The sequence below is a fragment of the Zootoca vivipara genome, chromosome 3 (assembly GCF_963506605.1).
Source record: "Zootoca vivipara chromosome 3, rZooViv1.1, whole genome shotgun sequence".
NCBI classification, from domain to species: domain Eukaryota; kingdom Metazoa; phylum Chordata; class Lepidosauria; order Squamata; family Lacertidae; genus Zootoca; species Zootoca vivipara.
Genome location: NC_083278.1, coordinates 25,929,122 through 25,953,940, shown reverse-complemented (window position 1 = coordinate 25,953,940; position 24,819 = coordinate 25,929,122).

The window sequence follows — 24,819 nt, the reverse complement described above, 5'->3', positions numbered from 1 at the left end:
AAATGGTATAAGAGTTCATATCCATATACTCAACACTCTGCAACCATAGCATGAAGTGAGGGCTTGCAAGCATGAAACTGGCCATCTCAGGTCAATCACAAGTGCTGGAGATTTAATAACAACTCATATTGGATGAGTTGGATTACTGCAATGAGCTCTACATGGGGCTACCTTTGAAGGTGACCCGGAAACTGAAACTAATCCAAAATGCGGCAGCTAGACTGGTGACTGGGAATGGCCGCCGGGACCACATAACACCGGTCCTGAGAGATCTACACTGGCTCCCAGTACGTTTCTGAGCACAATTCAAAGTGTTGGTGTTGACCTTTAAAGCCCTAAACGGCCTTGGTCCTGTATACCTGAAGGAGCATCTCCACCCCCACCGTTCAGCCCAGACACTGAGATACAGCGCCGAGGGCCTTCTGGCGGTTCCCTCATTGCGAGAAGTGAGGTTACATGGAACCAGACAGAGGGCCTTCTCAGTAGCAGCACCCGCCCTGTGGAACGCCCTTCCATCAGATGTCAAGGAAATAAGCAGATATCTTAATTTTAAAAGACATCTGAAGGCAGCCCTGTTTAGGGAAGCTTTTAATATTTAATGCTGTATTGTTTTAATATTTGAGTGGCTGGGGAGACTCAGCCAGATGGGTTATTATTATTATTATTATTATTATTATTATTATTATATAATGTTAACAAATGCAGGAAATTTAGTTACTTCACACATCCCAGTGCAAGGCATTGAGATGTTATTTTGTAACATGCACAACGAGTTGTGAGCTCCAGCTTGTTGCTGAATGAGCTTTGTGTCCGGCCTTCAGGAACTTGGGGCTCTCAGGGAAAGCAGTAAAGTAAAGCAAGACCATAAATGCATTTAGATAAGCTCCCAAGCACCTACAAGAAACTTAGCCCAATATATGCTGATCATGCTTGTAGTGTGCTGGGAGCTATCTGTCAGACTAAAGAGACCTTGCCTTATTTTATGTTGCATTTGTCTTCTGAAGACTGGGAAGAGTACAGAAAGGGACTAATCCTCTCAGCTAGAAGATGGTGGCTGGACTGTGCCTTCTGTCTATGAGGCCCTGAATAAGGTACAGTGGTACCTCGCAAGACGAATGCCCTGGAAGACGAACTTTTCACAAGATGAATGCGTCTTGCAATCTGATGGTGACTCACAAGACGAATTCATTTTGCGAAAATTTTGTCTTGCGAATCACAGTTTAATTAATTAAAACAGTTTAATTAATGCGTTCCTATGGGCAAAAAAAGAAATTCCTATGGGAAACCGCGATTTGCAAGACGAATTTTTCGCAAGACGAATTGACTCACGGAATGAATTAAATTTGTCTTGCGAGGCACCGCTGTACTAGCTTTTTCTCTCCCTGAGGAAGTAGCCTGAACCTCATCTGAGCTTTCTGCTGTGCGTGGCAAGATCTCCAGATTGTGGGTTATGATTTCACCTTTCCCATATTTGGAAAATGGTGGACTGCCACAGTATACGCAGCATAGCACATGCAACATGCCCGTCAACTGCCCGGGGAAAAAACAGAACATCCCATTTCGTCACTTTGCTCCTGCAATTTTCTGGGTTAACAGAGTTGCAAAATGATTTTTCTTTCTTTTTTCTGGAAGCAATTAACACTGAAGTAAGCACCCGATTTCCCCTACTTTCCACTGGGTTTCTCCAAGCGGCTCTTACATCATGTGAAAGCTGAACTATAATTTGGGAATTAATGGAAAAACATGCGGGGGACAGAATAAATTTCCATGTGAATGCAACCCAGGTCAGCATTCCATAGCCACTGGGCACACACAGATCTCGTTGGGCAGTTTGGGGGTATCCCCCTCCCAGGATTTCTTTTCTAAATACAGTTTTGTACTTCTGCAAATCTCATGGTTCCCCCATGTCTGCAGCTATCTCCTTCTTGTGCATGGGCAGAGCAGTTTGGGCTACATTAAGGCCTGGCACCTGAAGAATTCAGAGATGGTGATGATGATGATCCTACTTTTTCATAGACAGGGACTCCAGGTGGCTTATACAAATTAGAACAACACAGATAAAATTCTGGAAGCTAAAAACATATAAATGGCTATTTAAAAAGTAATTAAACTCCAATAGAATTAAAATGATTTATTTTTTTTAAAAAAAAATCTATTAAAATACCTGCAAAATTTGTCCTATGAACATTTGATGCCAGTTTTCAGAAAAGCAGAATATATCTAACTCGGGGAAAGGAAGGTTTGTTTGTTTGTTTTTCACTTCAGAGCTTTCAGAAAGGCAGAATATATTTGGGGTGGGTGTGGAGGGGAGAGAAACAGTATTCCATCCTCATACTTTGGGTTGATATATTATTGTCTCTCCGTTTGAGAGATCTTTTAATATAGGGCATCGGAAAATGGTATGAGGCTTGGGAAGCATTGGGAAATGGCTACTCAGGCTTACTAACCAGTTGGAGCCGGCAAACAAACTCAGCTACATCTAAACAAAGAAGCATCCCATAAATCTCAGTGGACTTCTCCGAGTGTTTTCACAGCCTTCCTTCCTGGGCAGCTCCAGCAGAAGATCGCAACCTGTTCCACAGTTGTTTTCAGCATCTAGATAGGTCTGTAGCAGTCAGCTCTGGTCAAATGATTAAGCCATGATATTTATGAGGCTGTGTATTATTCCATCCTTGCCATAACTGTCAAATCAATCTGATTAAAAGTGCTCCCATCTGGTTCTCATGAAAATAAATTATCGAAATAATCTGCTTCTTTCCCTTCTTCCTTTATTGAAAGCCGGTCTTTATGGCTGTCAAATGTGTTACCCTCTGTTTAACAAAATGGACAATGGAGATAGCCATGATTTGGGGGTGGGGGGGTGGGGAGGTAAATAAATAACGCAAAACAAATCACAGCAGAGTGGTTTGTAATAAGGTTCAGTGCATTTAAAGATAAAAGCCCAAGAGTGCAGTACTGAGAATTGGAGCTCATGGGGGAGGCTAAGAGGACGGCAGTTTTGAGCAAACACTTCATTAGGGATGAATAATGGATGTGATCTAATGAGAGCAAAATTGTGGCTTGAGAAGGACGGGGAGCTGAGCTGTCAATGATTCACAATTGCCTCACAGAGAGAAGGACTGGTCAAGTGTGCTTCTGCCTGTCACCATCTAGATCTTCCTTGTATCCATGGACCTGAAGTCGAATGCTTATGCTTATCCTTTAATTAGTCTGCATGCACCATACATTTAATGCATTTTTCCTGCCCTCTCCCCACAAAACCCTGGGAACCATAGTTTGCTAAAGGTGCTGCAAATTAATGGCTCTGTGGTGAATAAACTACAGTTCCCGGGGTTCTTTGCAGGGAGCTATGTGCTTTAACTATCTGGTGGCTATACAGCCATGGTTTCTACTGTTATTCAGTATCTTTGACCATTGGGGACATGAAATCTCTGGTGATTCACGTTAAGAAGTCCTTGGTTGCTTCCAAACCAAATAACTATTTTATTGTCAAAATGTGCTTTGCACAGCCAGCTACAGTTCTCTGTAGATCTTTACCTGGTGTGTTTTTCTCCTGTGAAAAGTCCATTGGTGCAAAATGTGTGGTTCATGGAACTTTTCCATCTGCCCCCCTGCTGCTGCAGCTATTCTAACATCCTAAAGATTGCACCTCAGGATATTTTGGGGTGACTTTTATGGTCCGTTGCTCATTATTCCCCATTGAAAGCAGTGGTCACGTCTAAGATTTCACACTGGGCTATATTGCTTCCTTAAAGCTACAGCTTCTAACTTAAGTGGCTTAGCAACTGTTTGATGCAACATGGCATAACTTCCCCACAAAGAAATCAGAATAAAGCTCAATAGTTAACATTGTCTAACCTTGCCTGCAAGCTTTGTGTAAACAACTCAGGACAAATCTGCCATATATTTTGGAAAGTGGCTTGTACATTTGTCTGCTTGTTCTCTATGGGTTTGGACACCGCTTAGATATTCCCATATTTTGGCACAGGCTTGGCCACCTCTTGAGATATAGTCGCCAAACTCAGCATGAGGGTTTGCTGTTTTGGAGCACAGGTTTGGCCACCTCTGGAGATATCTGGAGCACAGGTTTGGCACCGAGGTTCCTGAGCTGCAGCGGCAGACTTCATCACTGTTTGGAAGCTAGGTGCCATTTTGAATCAAGATGGTGAACTGAAAGGTGAGTTTGGTGTGACTTCATCAAGTCAATGGAGTGGTGGGCCCAAACTTACAAATTACACTAGCCATTTACATTTTGGTTTCTAACAAAATCCTGGGCAGCACTGGGCACTCGACACTAATCCTCAATAAACAGGTCACCCAGAAGCAACCTCTTCCATATTGCCTAAGGCAGATGTGGGGGAACATTGGACCTCCAAATGTTGCTAAACTACATCTCCCATCATTGCTGGCTATTGGCCAGGCTTGCTAGGGCTGATGGGAGTTGTAGTTCAAGAACATCTGGAGCTCCAAAGGTCCCCCATGCCTGACCTAGTGCCTTTACGGCAGAGGTGAGATTCAAACCAGGAACTTCCTGATTCATAGCTCAATCTTTCAGCCACTATGCTACAGTAACATTTCAGCGATAGCACTTACCCATATGCTTAGCATGGATGATGGAGGAGGAGGAGGAGGAGGGATGGAACCAATTCAGAAGAATGGGTCTATCAATGACTATAATCATGATAGCTAAAGCAGAAAAATGAAATATCCCATTCAGAGGTAGCATTCCTTAAAATTACCAGATTTCAAGGACAAGTGACTTAGAATGGCTTTCAGTGGGCCAACTATCAATGGCTATGGGTTTTTTTTGGGGGGGGTGTCATTGTGCCAACAGAGTTTTGGAGGATTCTATGCACCATTTGAAATGGGGTGGGGTGGGGGGTGGGGGGTGGGGGTGGGAATCATTCAACTGACAATCAATCTGCTAATTTCAAAACCATTTCCGTGGACCAGTAGAACATAAATAATAAAATATTATCCTGCAGCCTCTTCTTGGAAAAATTCAGACATTGGTTATGTTTACTCACAGCTCAGTGGCATTTCAGAGCTCAGGGACTTTCTGAACCAAAATTATCCCTTGATTTCAACACATTTCATCTTGACTATTCAGATACTCTTCTGAGAGCACATCTTATTATCTACACAGAAGTTGCTCTGGGGGCAATCTCATGGAAAGTTTGTTCAGCTATTCTGTAACATTTCTAAATCCATTTTGTTTCCCCTCTTAACTCCCAAGCAGTCTAGCAGATTGCGGAGGTCTAATTTCTGTGTGTGACATGAGCCACAAAGAAAGCGTATCCCTGGGGAAACCTTCACACATCCTCCCTCTTCTTCCCAACACATTTAAATGTGCTTTCCATGCCTATCAGTCCATACATATCCAAGGCAACAGCTACAACCAGCAGCATATTGAACATCTGCCATTTTCCTTGCCAAAATCCCATATCTGGTGTGCTAAAAAATATGGTAGAACTTGAAGAAGAAAAGCAATGTGGCTGTAGAACCAAAGCATGAACTTTTGCCACACACACACACACACACACATATACAGTGGTACCTCGCAAGACGAAATTAATTCATTCCACGAGTCGTTTCGTGTTGCGATAATTTCGTCTTGTGAAGTGTGGTTTCCCATAAGAATGCATTGAAATTTAATCAATGCATTCCTATTGGGGGGGGGAGTGCAAAAAAAGGCGCCGACTCACCCGCCATGGCTGCTCCAGAAGTTTTTAAGTCTCTGGGGAGGGGGGAAGCAGGAGGAGGGCCAGGGAGAGGCTCCCTCCCTCCTTCCCCAGCAGCTGGACCCTCGCACCCAACCAGACAGCCGGCCTGTTCGCGCACAGGCAGGCAGGCTCAAGGTGAGTGAGGGGGGATCTGGCTGCCTTGGAAGCCGGGCAATGGCGGGCAACGGAAGCGTGAGGCAGCCAGGGCGATGGCGGCAGTGGAAGCACGAGGTGGCCAAGCTCTCGGTCTGACTTTCTCATCTCTGCGCCCTGCTTCGTCTTGTGAAGTTTTCTATGGCACGGCCATAGAAAACTTCGTCTTCCGAGTCTGCCAAAAAATCACAAAACATTGTCATCTTGCGATTTTTTCGTGCCATGAGGCGTTCGTCTAGCGAGGTACCACTGTATATGGAAACAAACAATGCCACACACACACACATATGGAAACAACAATGGTCTATTTTGACTTCATTAACATGTTGTAAAATGCACACACACACACATCACGTACTTTCCGTAACATGCCAATGAATTCAAACTATAGCCATGGTTAATATGTTTTCTTTTAAATTTTGTACACTTCAAAAGAAATCTGAGAGCCGGGCAAAACTGTAAGCAAGCAATAAATGACAGAGCTTGCTACCTTGGCAGAATTCTGATAAATGCCCAGTAGATGCTCATTACCGCAAAAGCGACAAGCGAACCCCCAAGCCTAACATTTTGTTGTTTCAGAAACCAGTGAGGCAAGATCAAAACCATTGGTGAGAAAAGAGTGGAGCTGTCTCTAAAGGAAGAGCTGCCATGCTCAGTCCAGATTGCAAATTGCTCCTGTGTGGATATGGAAAAAGCAAAGAAGCAGCCAAACTTTCCTTCACTTTTCTTGAGCGAATGGATATTGCATATTGTGCCTTCCTCTTCTAAATGATCTGGACAGTTGTTAAGATAAGGACCATTATTTCTCTCTAAGTAAATATTGCAGTAAAAAAAAGTATCATCCAAATAAATGATGCTCATCTTACCTCTGTGGCTGGCTGGCTGATGATGATGATGATGATACTATTATTTATACCCCACCCATCTGGCCGGGTTGCCCCAGCCACTCTGGACAGCTTCCAACACATAAAAACATAATAAAATATCAAACATTAATAGTAACAATCTAATCCAATATAAAGGTCTCAATCATTTTAAAATAAACAACTCATATCAAACAAAGCAACATTCAACAATACATCAGAATCTAATAGTAAACAGTAAAATTAAATATCAGCAAATAATAATTAAACAGTTCATATTTATCAACCACAATAACGAATTACCAATCTATAATCAATAAAAATAACAGCAAATCCCAATGCATAAAATAACAATAACAATAACAATTTATTATTTATACCCCACCCATCTGGCTGGGTTTTCCCAGCCACTCTGGGTGGCTTCCAACAGAAAAATAAAATAAATAATTATTAAACATTAAAAGCCTCCCTAAACAGGGCTGCCTTCAGATGTCTTCTAAAAATCTGGTAACTGTTTTTCTCTTTGACATCTGATGGGAGGGTGTTCCACAGGGCGGGCGCCACCACCAAGAAGGCCAAGCGGGAGATAACTAGAGCATGCACCACTCTGGCGAGACAGTCTGCAGGCAGGTAGGGTCTCAGCCTGTGTACCAGATGGAGCTGATAGACCTGGACACAGAATTGACCTGTGACTCCATGGACAGCTGTGAGTCCAAAATGACTCCCAGGCTGCGCACCTGGTCCTTCAGGGGCACAGTTACCCCATTCAGGACCAGGGAGTCCTCCACACCTGCCCGCCTCCTGTCCCCCGCAAAGAGTACTTCTGTCTTGTCAGGATTCAACCTCAATCTGTTAGCTGCCATCCATCCTCCAACTGCCTCCAGGCATTCACACAGGACCTTCACCGCCTTCACTGGTTCTGATTTGAAAGAGAGGTAGAGCTGGGTATCATCCACATACTGATGAACACCCAGCTCAAACCCCCTGATGATCTCTCCCAGCGGCTGCATGTAGATGTTAAAAAGCATGGGGGAGAGGACAGAACCCTGAGGCTCCCCACAAGTGAGAGCCCAGGGGTCTGAACACTCATCCCCCAACACCATTTTCTGAACACAGCCCAGGAGGAAGGAGCGGAACCACTGTATGACAGCGCCCCCAGCTCCCAACCCCTCTAGATGGTCCAGAAGGATGTTATGGTCGATGGTGTCAAAAGCCACTGAGAGATCCAGCAGAACTAGGAAACAGCTCTCACCTTTGTCCCTAGCCCACCGGAGATCATCAACCAGTGCGACCAAGGCAGTTTCAGTCCCATGATGAGACCTGAATCCCGACTGGAAGGGATCCAGTCATAAAATATCCACACACACACTTTCCCAGTTATCGAATGGTGCTGTGAAAAGTTACAGAAGGGGATCTTAGCTCAGGCCTAGTTTTAAGAAGATTTATTGGCTACACTATCGGTGGAGAGACTCCCCCACTCAACGCCCACTGAAAATTGCATCCTTTGTGAGAACTTCACACAATGGTATGCTGTATAATGTACACTTGTTCTTATGTGGCAACGGAGCAGATGACAGAGTTATGAATGGTGCAAGATAAGGTAATATACCTGTAGTCTAGGTCAGGGGTTCATCCTTGATCTGAGATAAACAGCTCAGCTTTGCTTCAAGACCTGTGGCTCATGTGTCTGTTTCTTTAACACACACATATATAGACATTTGCATTCCATGCCTCGTTCCATTAGTAATTTTATCAGTTTTCGAGCCCTGTGTCAGGTATTCATAATAATGCTGCCTTCACCTTTCCCAGTGCCGGATTTATGTACAGTCATACTTCAGTTTAATACGCTTCGGTTTGAGTACTTTCAGTTTAAGTACTCTGCAGACCCATCTGGAATGGATTAATCCACTTACCATTACTTTCAATGGGAAAGTTCACTTCAGGTTAAGTATGCTTCAGTTTAAGTACGCCGCAGACCGTCTGGAACGGATTAATACACTTTCCATTACTTTCAATGGGAAAGTTCGCTTCAGGTTAAGTTCACTTCAGGTTAAGTACAGACTTCTGGAACCAATTGTGTACTTAAACCGAGGTACCACTGTATAGGCTAAGTAGGCTTAAGCCTAGGGCCTCTAAATCTAGGGGGCCTTGCCAGCCCTCACACTCCCCAGCGGGCAGTCTCCCCTCTCCCAAAATTGCAAACCCAAGACTTAATGCGAGGGCAGGGCAACTCAGACCTCTAAGTCTAGGGGGCCTCACCAGACTGCCCTCTCCCCAGTGCCGTAGTCTCCCCTCTCCCAAAATTGCAAACCCAATACTGTTGTTAGTAACTCAGAGAAGGTTTGGGAACCTTCAAGCTTCCAAGAGGTCCATAGTTTAACCTCAGAGGATGCTGTAACAGGTAAAGGTCAAGGGACCCCTGACCGTTAGGTCCAGTCGCGGACGACTCTGGGGTTGCGGTGCTCATCTCGCTTTACTGGCCGAGGGAGCCGGCGTACAGCTTCCAGGTCATGTGGCCAGCATGACTAAGCCGCTTCTGGCGAACCAGAGCAGCGCACGGAAATGCCGTTTACCTTCCCGCCGGAGCGGTACCTATTTATCTACTTGCACTTTGATGTGCTTTCAAACTGCTAGGTTTGACTGAATTTGATTCCTTAGAGAGGAACAAGACCTGGGAACTAGTTCCAGGCCTGCCCAGGCAACAAAAGGTTTACAAAGTTCAGTTATTGCAGAAGTTTTTCAGTGCTAATTTTATGCATTTTTTAAAATCACCGTGGTATTTAACAACAATATATTATGTCCTTTAGAGGAGATATTGTGAATTGTAGAATTTTAAATACCCGCCTTCGTCCTTGGCTTCACTCCATTTTGTTTATAACACTCTTCCATTTCCTTCTAGTTGTGAGGGTGGGGGATGGGGAGGGGCCTCACAAGTGGAGTAGCCTAGGGCCTTTCTTCATCTAAATCCGGCCCTGACCTTCTCACAATCCGCTTTTGGTATAAGGGGTTATTGGTCTGTTAGTCTAAATATTCTGCGAAATTGCTGCTTTACTACAGGCTTCCCAATTCCTGGGACACATCCAGCATTAAAAATAAATGCAGATTTTGTGGCTCTAAGATATGCATTGTTTAATCATGGTTTTGCTTGTTTGGATGCACAGAGACTCCAGAATAATAATTAATGTTTCCTTTCAAAAGGTTTGCTCAAGTGTCTTCTGCCCATTTAAAGTTATGCCTCTCCTTCTGGACAGCTGCTGTTTGTTGGTTTTTGCCAGAGATGGGCAAATGCTACAGCGATCCATCCCGATGCTGAGGAGAAACATGCGCTGAACTTTGCATGGAAAACAAAGAGGCTTAGATTTGATTCACAGTCATGGCAGCGTCCCCCCCCCCCAAAAAAAGAAGGAATGTTTTTGCATGCTGCACCTAAGGCAGTTTGAATGCTCAGAGGTCCGTGTCCTATAAAGAATGCAGTGGCGCCAGATGCTGATACTAGCGCAATGTGTTCCACAAGTTGTACGGAATGCAGTCATGCCCTGGGCCCTCGAACACTCAAAACACATGTGAGCAACAATTGGACACTTGGCAACAGCACAAATACAGCAACAGCAGACTTCGGCGTCGCTATGTTTCAGCAAACGTTGGCTTGCTGCACCCCACCCCCCACCCCAAGTCTACCAGGTCGCAGTACAGCGGTACCTCGGTTTACAAACACAATTGGTTCCGGAAGTCTGTACTCAACCTGAAGCGTACTTAACCTGAAGCGAAATTTCCCTTTGAAAGTAATGGAAAGTGGATTAATCCGTTCCAGACAGTCCGTGGAGTACTTAACCTGAAGCGTACTTAACCTGAAGCGAACTTTCCCATTGAAAGTAATCGAAAGTGGATTAATCTGTTCCAGACGGGTCCACGGAGTACTCACCCTGAAGCGTACTTAACCTGAGGTATGAGTGTAATTGGTTCCGGAAGTCCGTACTTAATCTGAAGCGTACTTAACCTGAAGCGAACTCTCCCATTGAAAGTAATCGAAAGTGGATTAATCTGTTCCAGACAGGTCCGCAGAGTACTTAAACTGAAAATACTCAAACCGAGGTGTACTTAAACCGAGGTATGACTGTACATATTTTCAAGATGTGGGGTGGGATTCATTCACCATGCACCACATTTTATACTTGTACAAAGGAAATACTAAGAGGTAATGCCATTATTAGCCCAACTTGGGTGCCATGGATAGAATTCTGGGTTTGGCTTTGGGAAAATGTAAGAACGTAACGAGGGCCTGCCGGAGAAGGCCAGTGGCCCATCCAGTCCAACATCTCCTTCTCACAGCAGCCAACTAGATGTCCATGAGAAGCCCACAAGGAGAAACGGAGTGCAAGACTTCTCTCTCCACCAGTGATTCCAAGCAACTGGTATTCAGAGGCATATCTACTTCTGACGGTAGAAGTAGACCTTGGCCATCATGGGTGGTGGCCAGTGATAGCCTTCTCCTCCATGAATTTCTCCAATTCTCTTTTGAAGCCATCTGGGTTCTTGGCCATCACTGCCTCCTATGGGATGGCAGAGAGTATTCTGAAATATTTTTTATAAATGTTGTAGGAGGGGGGGGTTATACAGCAGATTTGTTTTCCCATCCTGGTGCCCACCAGATGTTCTGGAATGCAACTTCCATCAGTCCTGGCCCTGGCAACTAGGTAGAGTTGGCTTTATGATGGATCCGAACCACCCCTGGAGAAGTGATTTTTCTGGCAAAATAGACCTCTGGCCCATCATGAGAACCCAGAAGTTAGTCATCCTTTCCATCAACTATATATTCAGAAAATATCTCACACATACCCACACACAACCAGAGCACAAAGAAATATGACCCACCATCTGAGGCTGGTTTGGGGCAGAATGACTAGTTCCATCCCACTGGGTGCTGAACTTGGGGTGCTGCAGGGCATAACAACTACCGGTATGGTGTAGTGCAGGCACGTCCAACAGGTAGATCATGAACTACTGGTAGATCACTGGATGCCTGTGGTAGATCAATGGTAGATCAATGGCTCCTCCCCAAAGAAGCTCAACAACTCTGGCTCCCCTAAAAAAAGCTCAGTTTTTTTGCCCTGCACCCCCCCCCAATGGCGTTCTCCGTCTCCCTAAAAAAAGCTCAACATCAACTTTGATCTGAATGCCTTAAAAAAGGGCCTTCCTCTTCCCCAAATAAGCTCAACAACTTTGACCTGAACCCCCCAAAAGGGGGTAGATCACTGCCAGTTTTTAACTCTGTAAGTAGATCACAGTCTCTTGGGAGTTGGCCACCCCTGATGTAGTGAATTGAGCAGAACAGAAGGTGAAAGGTGGAAGGGCGGGCACCGAATTTTGGCCTCACACAGGGAACTGCTGAAATTTGAAAGACCAAAGTCTGCCCCTGCCATCAGTCAGAAAGGAGAATTTCTGTTCAATCCTTTTTCTCAATAAAAGGCTTACCTGAATGTTGGGTCGAACTTCATTACAGCTGAGATCACTATGGACCAACTATGAAGTGTTTTTTTGGTTGCACACACATAGACAGACACCCACAGAGACCTGGCTAGATGCGCCCTGGTCATTCTTGGTTCTGTGCTCACACATGGCAGTGGGAGAATCATGTTCTTACTAGGCAGGTCTCTAGGTTGGCAGACAGCATCTCTTCTGATGGCCCCGGAGGCAAAATATTGTGAATAAGATCTCTTTAACAATATCAGCACTGCTGTACTGGTCGGCTAATGCTATGCACCATGTGCAAACCCATATACACCCTGCCTGGAAATAGTCCTTGTGTGCTTTGGTATTTGAAACTGATCAGCCTCTTTGAAAAGTCAGTGAATCGTGACATCTTCTCCCTATTCTAATCAGCATCCTGTTCTAAGAGCCAGTGAGCTTTCTACCGTAGGAACTAATGAATCTGCTAGATAAATCCCTTCACTGGGTGAAAGATCAGGTAATGCTATTATGGCTATTGTTTCTAAGGGACAATCTTGCTTTCACAGTGGCACTGCAGGCAATTTTCTTTGATATTCCCTCTGAGGTATTCCAGCTGGGTAGGCTGAATAATTTTTAGCCTGATGTTGTCAACCTCCCAGGAAGCTCCAACCCTTTGCTTAATTATGAAACTAGGGCCCCCATTCTGCAATGATACTGCAGTTGGTTAGAGCATCGTGCTGATGAACGGCAAGGCTGCAGTTTCAATGCCCATATGAGACAGCTGCATATTCCTGCATTACAGAGGATTGGACTAGATTATCTTCAGAGATTTTCCAACTGTACAATTCTATGATTCTATGAATCATAATGTGATACTTTCCAGCAGAACATTTTCTAGAGCTGAGCTGAATTTGTGGGTAGAGAGGATCCACGTATTGCCATAGTGCCAGTCTGCAGGCACTCCAGGGGTTCTTGGACTACCATTCCCATCATCCCTGACCATTGGCCATGTTAGCTGGGGCTGATGGGAACTGGAGACTCCCCAGACTCCCCATTCCTGTGCTAAGGGACCTGGACTGGCAATGATAACAATGGAGCTCGCATTTTTTGAGCATGTAGGAAGGGGAAGGAATGAAACTGCAATTCATAGTGCGGATGATTATGCACCAAACTATTGATGTGGGAGCCCAAATTCTAAAGAGAGGTGTTTCTGGTACCTTCATTTTGTAGTTTCTGTTACCTGCCAGAGGTGGGTTTAGGGGAGTGTGGCTGGTTTGGTCATGCTGGGGGTACAGAGCCTTGAGGGTGCTGCAGGGAGCAAAACAACTATGATTTAGAATTGAGTGTGAGAGACAAGGGAGCACCAAATTTTAGCATCACTCTGGGCACTGCTGAAAATTGAGACACCCCCCCCCCCAGTCTACCACTGCACCTGCTGAATATGTACTTCTTTACCTTGGCATTTGACAGCTGAGATTTCCGGGATCTCATCTTTTTTAGGGCCCACCTCTTTAGGAACCAACTCTTCGGACTGTGTTTGTTTTAAACTGGTTTTAACACTTTGTTTTAAATTGCTGCAACCCGCCACAGGATCTTGTGGTAAGAAATAAAAATATTCGTAATCATAGTAATGTGGCACCAAGGAACAGCAACTTTTGTTACAGTAGGCATTAAGGAAGGGATAAGGCAGGCATTTTATGTCAGACCAATGTGCCTGATTTTGCAAAGTATGGAATGCACAGACAAATATACCAGGGACTACCTGTCTGAGCAGAAACAGATGTGCTTGCTAAATTACCAGTCAGATTTGGGTATAAAAACAGCTTTAAAAAGATGGACTGCCCTTCTAAAGTTTGGACTGTTTCTCTGAACCTTTTCTGCCATTTATTTCAAAATTATACACCTAACTATGACGACATAAGGTTTGAGGTTGCTTTGGTTTGGTCTTTCACAATACACTCTGCCATGCATGGATCCAAGCTATATGTCAGCTACATCAAGGTTAGAATACCTCTACTTAAGAATTTAATGTGTTCCGAACGCACATTCGTAAGTCAAAAAAAATTGTAAGTCGAATCCCATAGGAATGCATTGGGAGAAAAAATTCGTAAGTCAAAGCAACCCTATCTAAAAATTTGTAAGTAGAAAAAAATCCTACGGTATTTAAACTGCATCCAAGATGGCGGACAGAGTTCCGTTCGTAAGTAGAAACATTCGTAAGTAGTTATTTGTAAGTAGAGGTACCACTGTATATCTGACTCTCTTCCCCATCCTTAATCAAAGGGCACACTTGTTAAGGTATCAGCCTTAGCTTCCAATTTCTCAGCTTTGTGGAGCTTGAGCCAACACGAGAAAGCCTTAACTCTGGCCTTAAACCAGAGTGGCTTTTGCTAAAGGAGCTTCTGCAGCAGCAAAGCCCACTGAAACCAAGAAGAACATTTCCATGTATTCCCCTAATCATGTATTCCCTCCAAGACCAGATGAATTCTCCAAACGTCAATCCTATAGCTGTGGTTGAGAAGGTCACACACGGTTGTGACTAGGTCACGAACAGTCACGTTACATCTTCTGAATTTTACTTTATTCCATTACTTTCGCCGGAACTCCATTGCTCAGTGAATTTTTTTTCAAGTTGCCTTAACGGATGTGCCATTCTGATGGTTATTAACATTTTAGTAGAGAGTTCTTATTAAGAAGAAGGCACCCTGGAGTGCTACTGTAGTGAAAGGACAAAGGATAGTTAATTAAATCATGTTAACGCCTTGCCAGATGGCTTCAGTGTCATGGCCGTGTCATGCCAAAAGCCAAATTTGTTGTGGTGGATTCTCTCCCCCCCTCCCCCACTTTCTTTTTCAAATGCTCTTCATACTAGTTTGGCTCTAACATGAGTCAGATGCATATGGAGGAAAACAGAGCATTGAACTCCACTCTAATGACACCTTTTCCTGGTTACAAATAAAATACCTGACAAATCAACCCAACATGTTGAGTCCCAAAACTGGGATGTGCGTTTTCCTGATATACTCTCTGTAGACAAGACAATGCCAGGATAGATGGATCAATGGTCTGACTCTGTATAGAGCAGATTCTTATATTCCTGTCTGGGGCAGTCAATCAAATCAAATCACTTAATCCAATCAAATTAAACTACTTAATCCAGCACAGATGTTTAAAGATGTTTAAATCTACATATTTCATTGGTACTAAACTGGATTAAGTGGAGCCATGCTAATTTGGGGATAGCAGCCTTGATTCATTCAAAGGGGGGGGGACCTTCCTCTTCTTATTCTTTTATAATCATTATTTAATTATAACCAATAATAATCATTATTTATTATGATTATATGTATTCCATTTATTCACCATTTCACACAAGCGTCTCCGACAGGTTTACAAATCTCAAGAAGGGAATATAATATGGCAACATGTGAGGATATTTTGTTTCTACGATTAAAAACTTCTGTCTGCATCATTCCTAGCAAGAATTGGTTCCCGATCGAAGTATTGATGATGGTAAGGGGTTTTGTTTGTTTGTTTTTGCACCAAAGGGATCAACATTATGGGGAAATATGTGTTTTTATGGTGACAGCAGTGTTTTTATGTGTTTTTATGGTGACAGCAGTCACGAAATTAAAAGACGCCTGCTTGTTGGGAGAAAAGCAATGGCAAACCTAGACAGCATCTTAAAAAGCAGAGACATCACCTTGCCGACAAAGGTCCGTATAGTTAAAGCTATGGTTTTCCCAGTAGTGATGTATGGAAGTGAGAGCTGGACCATAAAGAAGGCTGATCGCCGAAGAATTGATGCTTTTGAATTATGGTGCTGGAGGAGACTCTTGAGAGTCCCATGGACTGCAAGAAGATCAAACCTATCCATTCTTAAGGAAATCAGCCCTGAGTGCTCATTGGAAGGACAGATCGTGAAGCTGAGGCTCCAATACTTTGGCCACCTCATGAGAAGAGAAGAATCCTTGGAAAAGACCCTGATGTTGGGAAAGATTGAGGGCACTCAGAGAAGGGGACGACAGAGGACAAGATGGTTGGACAGTGTTCTTGAAGCTACGAACATGAGTTTGACCAAACTGTGGGAGGCAGTGCAAGGCAGGAGTGCCTGGCGTGCTCTGGTCCATGGGGTCACGAAGAGTCGGACACGACTAAACGACTAAACAACAACAACATGTGTTTTTATCCTCTTATTGCAATAGAAATAGTTGCGCCAATTAGTATTAAAATACGTTCTACTGACAAAATTCCACACAATGCTTTTCATCCTTGAACTGCCCTGGTTTCCAGGTATGCACACTGTGAGGTGCACCCTATTCCAATGGAGTGCCTACGTTCAAAATGAATTGGGACTGTAGCCAAGCTGTTTTTGCAAAGAAAAGTGGGCAAAGAACATACAGTAGCTATCCATTATAACAGGCTGCCCGTAGTAGTGAGCATAATGCCATATCTGCAAAGTGCCCTCAATTACCGTGTGTTTACAGGGTGTTGTGCCCAATTTTTCTGTTTGAGGTGAAACAGGAAGTTCCCCCCTGCACCAGCCATGCCATACCACCCCTGCTGAAGCATTCCTTATCTGGGTTGTATGGTGGCAAAAAGCAGCAGCAGGTTCTAGCAAGATCTTGTGATGTTTTGGCAAGAGCTCTCAAGAGCTCACCGAAAATTGGTGCCAATGCTGGCTCTGCCTCTCTGGCAGAGGGCGGCCCTAAGTAGCTGCTTCACCCTGCTTCCTGGGAGGGCTGGCCCTGATGTGTTTATAGCCCAGTAACCCCATATTATTTTCCCATACAGTTCGATGTGTAACATGGCAAAAACCTTATTTTCCTAGGGTGGAATCTTGCAGAACCCAACACTCTTAGCGCTTGAGATTAATCTTAAATGGTGGGCAACCCTTTCTTGAAAAGGCAGAAGGTTTTTGTTTAAAATATAACACATTCCAGGCATCTCATACAGTAAAACACAGACCATCTTTGAATTCAGGTGCTTCAGCAATATTTGATATTCAAAACACATTAAAAGGAGAACGACAGCATGGAAAAGGCAGCTGTCCAAACCAAAGAGGAAGTGAACAAGCGTAACAAAAAAATACACAATGCATTTGGTTCAAAGCATGCTAAAGTTCACAGTGGCACAGCTATAATAAACCTTCTAAGGTAAAAGGTAAAGGTAAAGGACCCCTGGACGGTAAATTCCAGTCAAAGGTGACTATGGTATGCAGCATTCATCTTGCTTTCAGGCCAAGGGAGCGAGTGTTTGTCCACAGACAGCATTCTGGGTCATGTGGCCAGCATGACTAAACCGCTTCTAGTGCAATGGGACACCATGATGGAAGCCAGAGCGCACGGAAACACCGTTTAACTTCCTGTCACAGTGGTACCTATTTATCTACTTGCACTGGCATGCTTTCGCACTGCTAGGCTGGCAGGAGCTGGGGCAGAGCTTCGGGAGCTCACCCCACTGCAGAGATTCGAACCGCCGACCTTCTGATCAGCAAGCCCAAGAGGCTCATTGGTTTAGACCACAGCGCCACCCGCTCCTATAAACCCACCAATGCATTACTGAATGATGTTGCTTTAAGGCAGGAGTGTGCAACTTGGGATCAACCAAAGTCTAATCCAACAGTCTGCTAGGGCTTGACACCCGTCACCCCCTTAATGCTGTAGTACAAGGCAGGGAAGCACACCCACATTTATGTGCATACTCCATCTAGCAAGAGACAAGGTCACATTTCAATGGCAAAAGCACATGTGCACCAAGCATTGGTGGTAGGGGTGGAACGCACTATATATAAATTGGTGACAGTGTTGTGATCCAAAAACTCCCTGTGGCCAGGGGAGAATCCCAAGGGCAAGACAGGGAGAGGGCCTGCTTCAGCCCTGGGTATGAATTGCTCTGGGATTATTGACTACAGAGGCATATTGTCTTGGCTTAGGCATTATGCCTAAGCCCAGTCTGCTGGCTGGTTATCCGGACAAAGGAGGGAGAAGAAAGACAAAAGTATAATATTTATTTTCCTGGTGCTTGCGTTCCTACCTCTACTACTGATGTAAAAATGATGCCACGCCACCGGTGGTATTTGACTCCTACAAAGTTAGCAAAAATGTACAAAACAAGTTCAAATATCTGCTGGAAATGTAAAGAAAAAGAAGGTACCTTTTATCATGAGTGGTGGACTTGTAAGGTAATAAAAACTTTCTGGGAGATGATATATAATGAAATGAGAAAAAAATATGTTTAAAATAACTTTTAAAAAAACCAAAGCTTTTTTATTATGAATTACAGGTACTCCTGTCTTCCACTGCCTCCCGCAGTTTGGACGGCAGAGGATGAGATGGTTGGACAGTGTTCTCGAAGCTACCAACATGAGTCTGACCAAACTGTGGGAGGCAGTGGAAGACAGGAGTTCCTGGCGTGCTCTGGTCCATGGGATCGCGAAGAGTCGGACACGACTAAATGACTAAGCAACAACAACAACAGGTAACAACATTCCGAAGGAGCAGAAAAGACTTTTTATGTATGAAACAACAGCCGTGCAGATGTTATTGGCCCAGAGTTGGAAACATGACAAATTCCTTACCAGAGATGAATGGCAAACCAAGTTGATGGACTATGCCGAGATGGCAAAGCTGATGGGGAAACTCAGAAACCAAGAGGATAAAAAACTTTATAAAAGAATGGGACAGAATTATAAGTTATCTAGGAGACCATTGTAAGCAGATGGAAACAAGAGCAGGATTTTGACTCGCTTGTAGTGCAAAAAACATTATGGACAAAATGGTTTGATATAAAAACTGGAGTACAGGCTAATATGCAGTTGTAGATGTTTAAAATAAGACTCCATGGATGGGATGGGGGAAGTGGCGAGAATCTCCACATACAGTATGACTTCATTGATGTGTGTTTATTTGTACTTTTTATTTGTAAAACTAATAACATGTCTTGGCCGGGGGGGGGGGGGTGGATAAAGTATGCCACGCCAACATTCAGCTTCCTTGTAGAAAAGTAAAGAGTTCCTAGTATTTTAAAGGTTAGATTTATTCAATTGTGTCAAAAATGAAATGACGGCAATCTGACTCACCGTTTCATGAAAACGTTTGGAAGGGCTTGCGTAAGGGGAGGTGCATGAGAGAGCAGCCGTTTAAAACAAAAATACCAAGGGGGGAAAAAACCTGCTGGTTCCCATAGCATGTAAGAAAATTCTGACCTGCTAGTATATATAAAATATGAGCATCCCTAATAAACAGCAGATGTACAATATGACAAGCTGGATCCTTGTACGGAATATCTTCTAAGGTGTTTTTGGCACAATGCTTGGGACTGCCTTGACCAACACTTTCCCAGATGTGTTGGATTATAGGCTCTATCTGTTGGAGCCCCTCAAGATTGTGCTTTAGATTCACAGCCACACCTGGTTCGAATATTGCAATCAGCTCCGTTTTATTTTTCTCTCCGTACCCTTTCCCTACCTCGTTCGTTTTAATTTCTCCATCCGCCCTCAATCCCTCCTATCCTCACCCCCCCCAAAAAAACACCCCCACACACCGCTTTTATCACTTAATACGTTTTCCTCGTTATTGGCATCTGGGCTGCGTGCTCCATCACAAACACCAAAAGACCAAATCAAGATTAAAAACAACAACAAAAAAGAGCAAAAAATATTCCCATTTCAGATGGAAGAGCAGATGGCGTTTTTGGCACTTCGGAGGGTTTAAACTGACCCTCTGCACCAAGCCTGGGAAAGACAGCCTGTCACCACTGACTGGGGAACACTAAAGGGACCTTATTTTCCCATGTAATGTACAGTAGCATTTTCTAGTTTCTTCTGTTCTAAATTGTTCGCCGCAATGAAAAATAAGAGGGTGTTTCTTTAAAAAATTGTTATCAAACCACATCATGCAATCTTGCAGCTTACCAATATTGCTTTTCTGCCTTTGCTTATTAAATAGGCACACGACATTTTGAATCCTTGGCATGGCTGCCACCAGAATGCTTTCTCAAAAGCCTTTATATAAGGATTTGGCACATATATATTGCAATCACCTTCCCGCCCCCAGTCCAAGGCATTGTGTTTTTAGCATTAGCAGCATACAGGCCAGAGCTTTACAGCTTTTGCTGTGAAATTCGAAAAGACAGATCCTTGGACAGGAACTCCAGTGGAATTACGCAAAACTTTGTTGGACTCAAGACTGAGTTGCAAAGATTTTTAAATCAACCCTAACTCACGTAAAATCTTAGAAACCCAAACAGTCAGTTGAGAAGTTTTCAAAAGCAGTACTGCACTTGCTCTCTGTTGCATTCTAGACATTCTCTGTTACAAACACTTCCCTTGGGGATATAAGCATTGGCTTGGGTCTGGGTTTTGTTGGCCAGGTGATCCACTAGATTCCCAAGATGGAAGAGGAAGAGAGCAGGAAGTACAGAAAAGATGAGGCCATCAGTGGTGTTGTACCTGCAGAAGCAAAAGTGGATAGAAGTTGTTGTTGTTGTTGTTGTTGTTGTTGTTGTTGTTGTTGTTGTTGTTAATGATGATGTTGCCCTCTTTTGTACCCTTCTCACAACATGGCTAACTTTCTTCACTAGTGCAAGATGTGGTGATGATCTTTAGAAGCTGCACAAGCAACACAGAAATGTTTCTCTTTTCCCATTATCAACTTCCCTGTGGTTGGGTGATATTTAATTGACCCAGCTGTGTGGGACGAGAGTGGTTGAGGGCTCTGCTTTACAGAGGGCAGCCCTCTGTTTGCACTGCCATCTACCAAATAAAATCTGGGCATCTTGAAGTTGCCCATTGGCCATGACGTTTTGGGTCAGCAGAATGAGAAGGCACATAGGTCATCTCTCTCTCTCTGTTCACTACTGTGGTGGGATATATTGTCTCTCTATTTAAATCACGGGACGCAGGTGGCGCTGTGGGTTAAACCACAGAGCCTAGGGCTTGCTGATCAGAAGGTCAGTGGTTCGAATCCCCACAATGGGGTGAGCTCCCGTTGCTCGGTCCCAGCTCCTGCCAACCTAGCAGTTCGAAAGCATGTCAGAGTGCAAGTAGATAAATAGGTACCGCTCCAAGAGGGAAGGTAAACGGCGTTTCCGTGTGCTGCTCTGGTTCGCCAGAAGCGGCTTTGTCATGCTGGCCACATGACCTGGAAGCTGTACGCCGGCTCCCTTGGCCAATAACGCAAGATGAGCGCCGCAACCCCAGAGTCAGTCACGACTGGACCTAATGGTCAGGGGTCCCTTTACCTTACCTATTTAAATCACTGTAAGCACTTTTAAATTGTTTATCTATATGTATGAATTAGCACTGGCAAATCTTTGGCAAATCTGCGTACTCTTTTCTGATGTCCACCCTACGTGGGGTCCCAAACATAGAATCAATACCCTGTCAAGAGCTGGGTTGCTGATTTTGTGGGAATGAACCAACTGACTGGCTCTTATAAGATTGGATCGCTTAAAAGTTACTCACGTACCCAGGAGACACTGATAGAAAAGTGGGTGCCACACAACTCCAATATGTACATACGAAGGGCACCAAAGACAGGCTTTTCAAAAGAAAAGGTTAATTTAAAGAGGGCAGACCTTTCAGTACAGTAGTTACTAACCAGGATAGATAAGTAGAACCTCCTGCTTCACAGGTCGTACCAGATGCCAGAAACAAATGTTGTTATCTTCATGTCCTCAGAGGCATGTGGTTGGCTATTTTTGTAAACAGAATCCCTAACCCTAGTCTGGATTGAACTTTGGTCTGATCCTTCGAGGTGCTTCGTACGGTTAAAAAACAGGCTAGTGGGTTTCTGAGAGGGCACATTTCACGTAATACATAAATCATAATGTGCTACACTCATAAGTCTTGGTACTTGCAAGGCAGCCTCAATCCGCTCTGTACAGTATCAACATATGTGAATTCCATTCTTATTTTATTCCTTTGCAATCTTCCCATAGGATGAGCAGGCCCGTCTTAACCACATTGAGCGCTGTGGCGCAAAGGTCCCTCCGCCACCGCCCCCCAACTCACCGCGGATGCAGAGGAGGGACATGGCATGGGTGGGCCGGGCGCTGAGGGTGGGCTGGGTTCAGGGGCGCCAAAGCGGGTGGGCCAGGCTGCCTGGTTGTCCTCTGGGGCGCCGGCGCCACCTCCTCCTGCACGGAGGCCTCTGCTGGGGGGGAGGTGCCGCGAAGCGCCCGGCCTCTTGTCCTCCTCATGCCCCCGACCGCCAGGCTGAGGCCGGGACTTGAACCCTCAGCGGGAGGGAGGGAGGCAAGGAGCAGGGCGAGCGGGAGGACGGCTGGGCTGGCGGGCGGGCGCAGCGCGGCTGTCTGCTGGGCGCAGCGCGGCACCCCCTGGCGGCCTGGCACCCTGGCGCATTGTGCCACCCAGCCTTGCCTTAGGGCCGGCCCTGAGTAGGAGGTACAGTGTTTCCCCCTTTTTAAGACGTAGTCAGAAAGTAAGCCATGGCAGCATTTTTTAGCATTAGTGAAATCTAAGACACCCCCCGAAAATAAGACATACCTCCATGCGAGACCGCCGAGCGCCCCAGCCAGCCAGAGGGGCCTGGAACCGGCTGCTGTTGCTGCAGCAAACGCATGGAGCGCCCTGCAGCGCCTGGCCTCTTCTTTTCTGGCCTCTTCTTTTGGCTGCCTGAGGCCGGCGGCTGCAGAGCGGAGTGCTCCGAAGCGCTGAGCGCTCGGAGCGCCCTGCAGCGCCTGGCCTCTTCTTTTGGGGGGAGAGCTGCCCGAGGCCTGCCCCCCGCCACCGGAAGCGGCGGCTGCAGAGCGGAGCGCTCCGAAGCGCCGAGCACTTGGAGCGCCCTGCAGCGCCTGGCCTCTTCTTTTGGGAGGAGAGCTGCCCGAGGCCTGCCCCCCGCCACCGGAAGTGGCGGCTGCAGAGCAGAGCGCTCCGAAGCGCCGAGCACTTGGAGCGCCCTGCAGCGCCTGGCCTCTTCTTTTGGGAGGAGAGCTGCCCGAGGCCTGCCCCCCGCCGCCGGAAGTGGCGGCTGCAGAGCGGAGCGCTCCGAAGCGCCGAGCACTTGGAGCGCCCTGCAGCGCCTGGCCTCTTCTTTTGGGGAGAGAGCTGCCCGAGGCCTGCCCCCCACCGCCGGAAGTGGCGGCTGCAGAGCGGAGCGCTCCGAAGCGCCGAGCACTTGGAGCGCCCTGCAGCGCCTGGCCTCTTCTTTTGGGGAGAGAGCTGCCCGAGGCCTGCCCCCCACCGCCGGAAGTGGCGGCTGCAGAGCGGAGCGCTCCGAAGCGCCGAGTACTTGGAGCGCCCTGCAGCGCCTGGCCTCTTCTTTTGGGGGGAGAGCTGCCCGAGGCCTGCCCCCCGCCGCCAGAACCGGCGGTCTGCAGCGCCGAGCGCCCGGAGTGCCCAGCAGCACTGGGCGGAGCGCCGAGCCAGCAGCCTGCCGCCTTGGTGCCGCGCAGAGCGCCCAGCAGCACCCCGAACCAGTGGCCTGGCCCCTCCGAGGAGGCCTTAAGGTACAAGACATCCCCTGAAAATAAGACACCGTGTGTTTTTTGAGTAAAAAAAGTTATAAGACGGTGTCTTAAAAAAGGGAAAGCACGGTATACGTGTGTGTGTGTGTGTGTGGCCCATTTTAAGAAAATACAGAAACATTATAAACTCCACTTGCCCTCAGGCATATTTTAGCTTTACTTTTATGCCATGTTTTGGCACTCATAAGGAGTGCTGTTCCCTAAAACAGTAACAAATAAAAATACTTTTCTGTTTATTTGTGTCTTCTAAACTATCCCTGATGGCTGGGATCTTAATCTTCTTCTTCCTCCTCCTCCTCCTCATCCTTCCCTCTCCCTCTCCCTCTTTCCCTCCCTTTCTCTCTCTCTGCCTATTGCCAGTCACACCAGCTGCTATAAAGCTGCTATAAAAATACTCCCAGTACAGATCTTGACCGTAGATCACTGCACCTAGACCCAGCTGCAGATGGATGTAGCAGCTGGTCCAAAGAGGTGCTGTTTCTGCCTTCCACACACATGCGCTGGCTTGTGATGCATGAAGCAGCACAGTTGCTCCCCAGCTCCAATTCCTGTTCAGGCTCAGATTTATGAAGTAATGAGCCACCTACCAGAAGGGGAGAAGAGAACGACCAAAAAGAAAGGATGGGTGGCGGGGGGGGGAGTGAAGAGAAGAGAAGAGAAAACACTCTCTGGCATACTTTCAATAAACATACATGAATATTCCTGTGCAGAACTGTTGTTAAGACTTCAAAAGTGTAGCTAACACCTCTTGCAAAGAATAAAGCTGACCAGCCAATATTGTTAACTGGCAAGACTACCTGTGAAAGGGAGGATAATGTGTCCTGTTTTTTCCTCTCTCTCTCTTACACACACACACACACACACACACACACACACACACACACAGAATTATATCGGTTTGGCAGCAGGAATTGGTCAAGCTTGGCAGCATCAGAGACAAGAACCTCCAAATACAGCATAGTTGCTAGAGAAATATTTCCTTACATGCCAAAATATCCAAGAGAGGCCTTGGGTATTTTGGCATGTAAGGAAAAAGTGGGTCCTAGTCAGTGCTGTGTTTTTTTCTAGAAAAAGAGGTGCCAGAACTCACCATGAACACCACCCTCGTCCTCTTAGAATGGCAATGGCAACTCACCTGAGAG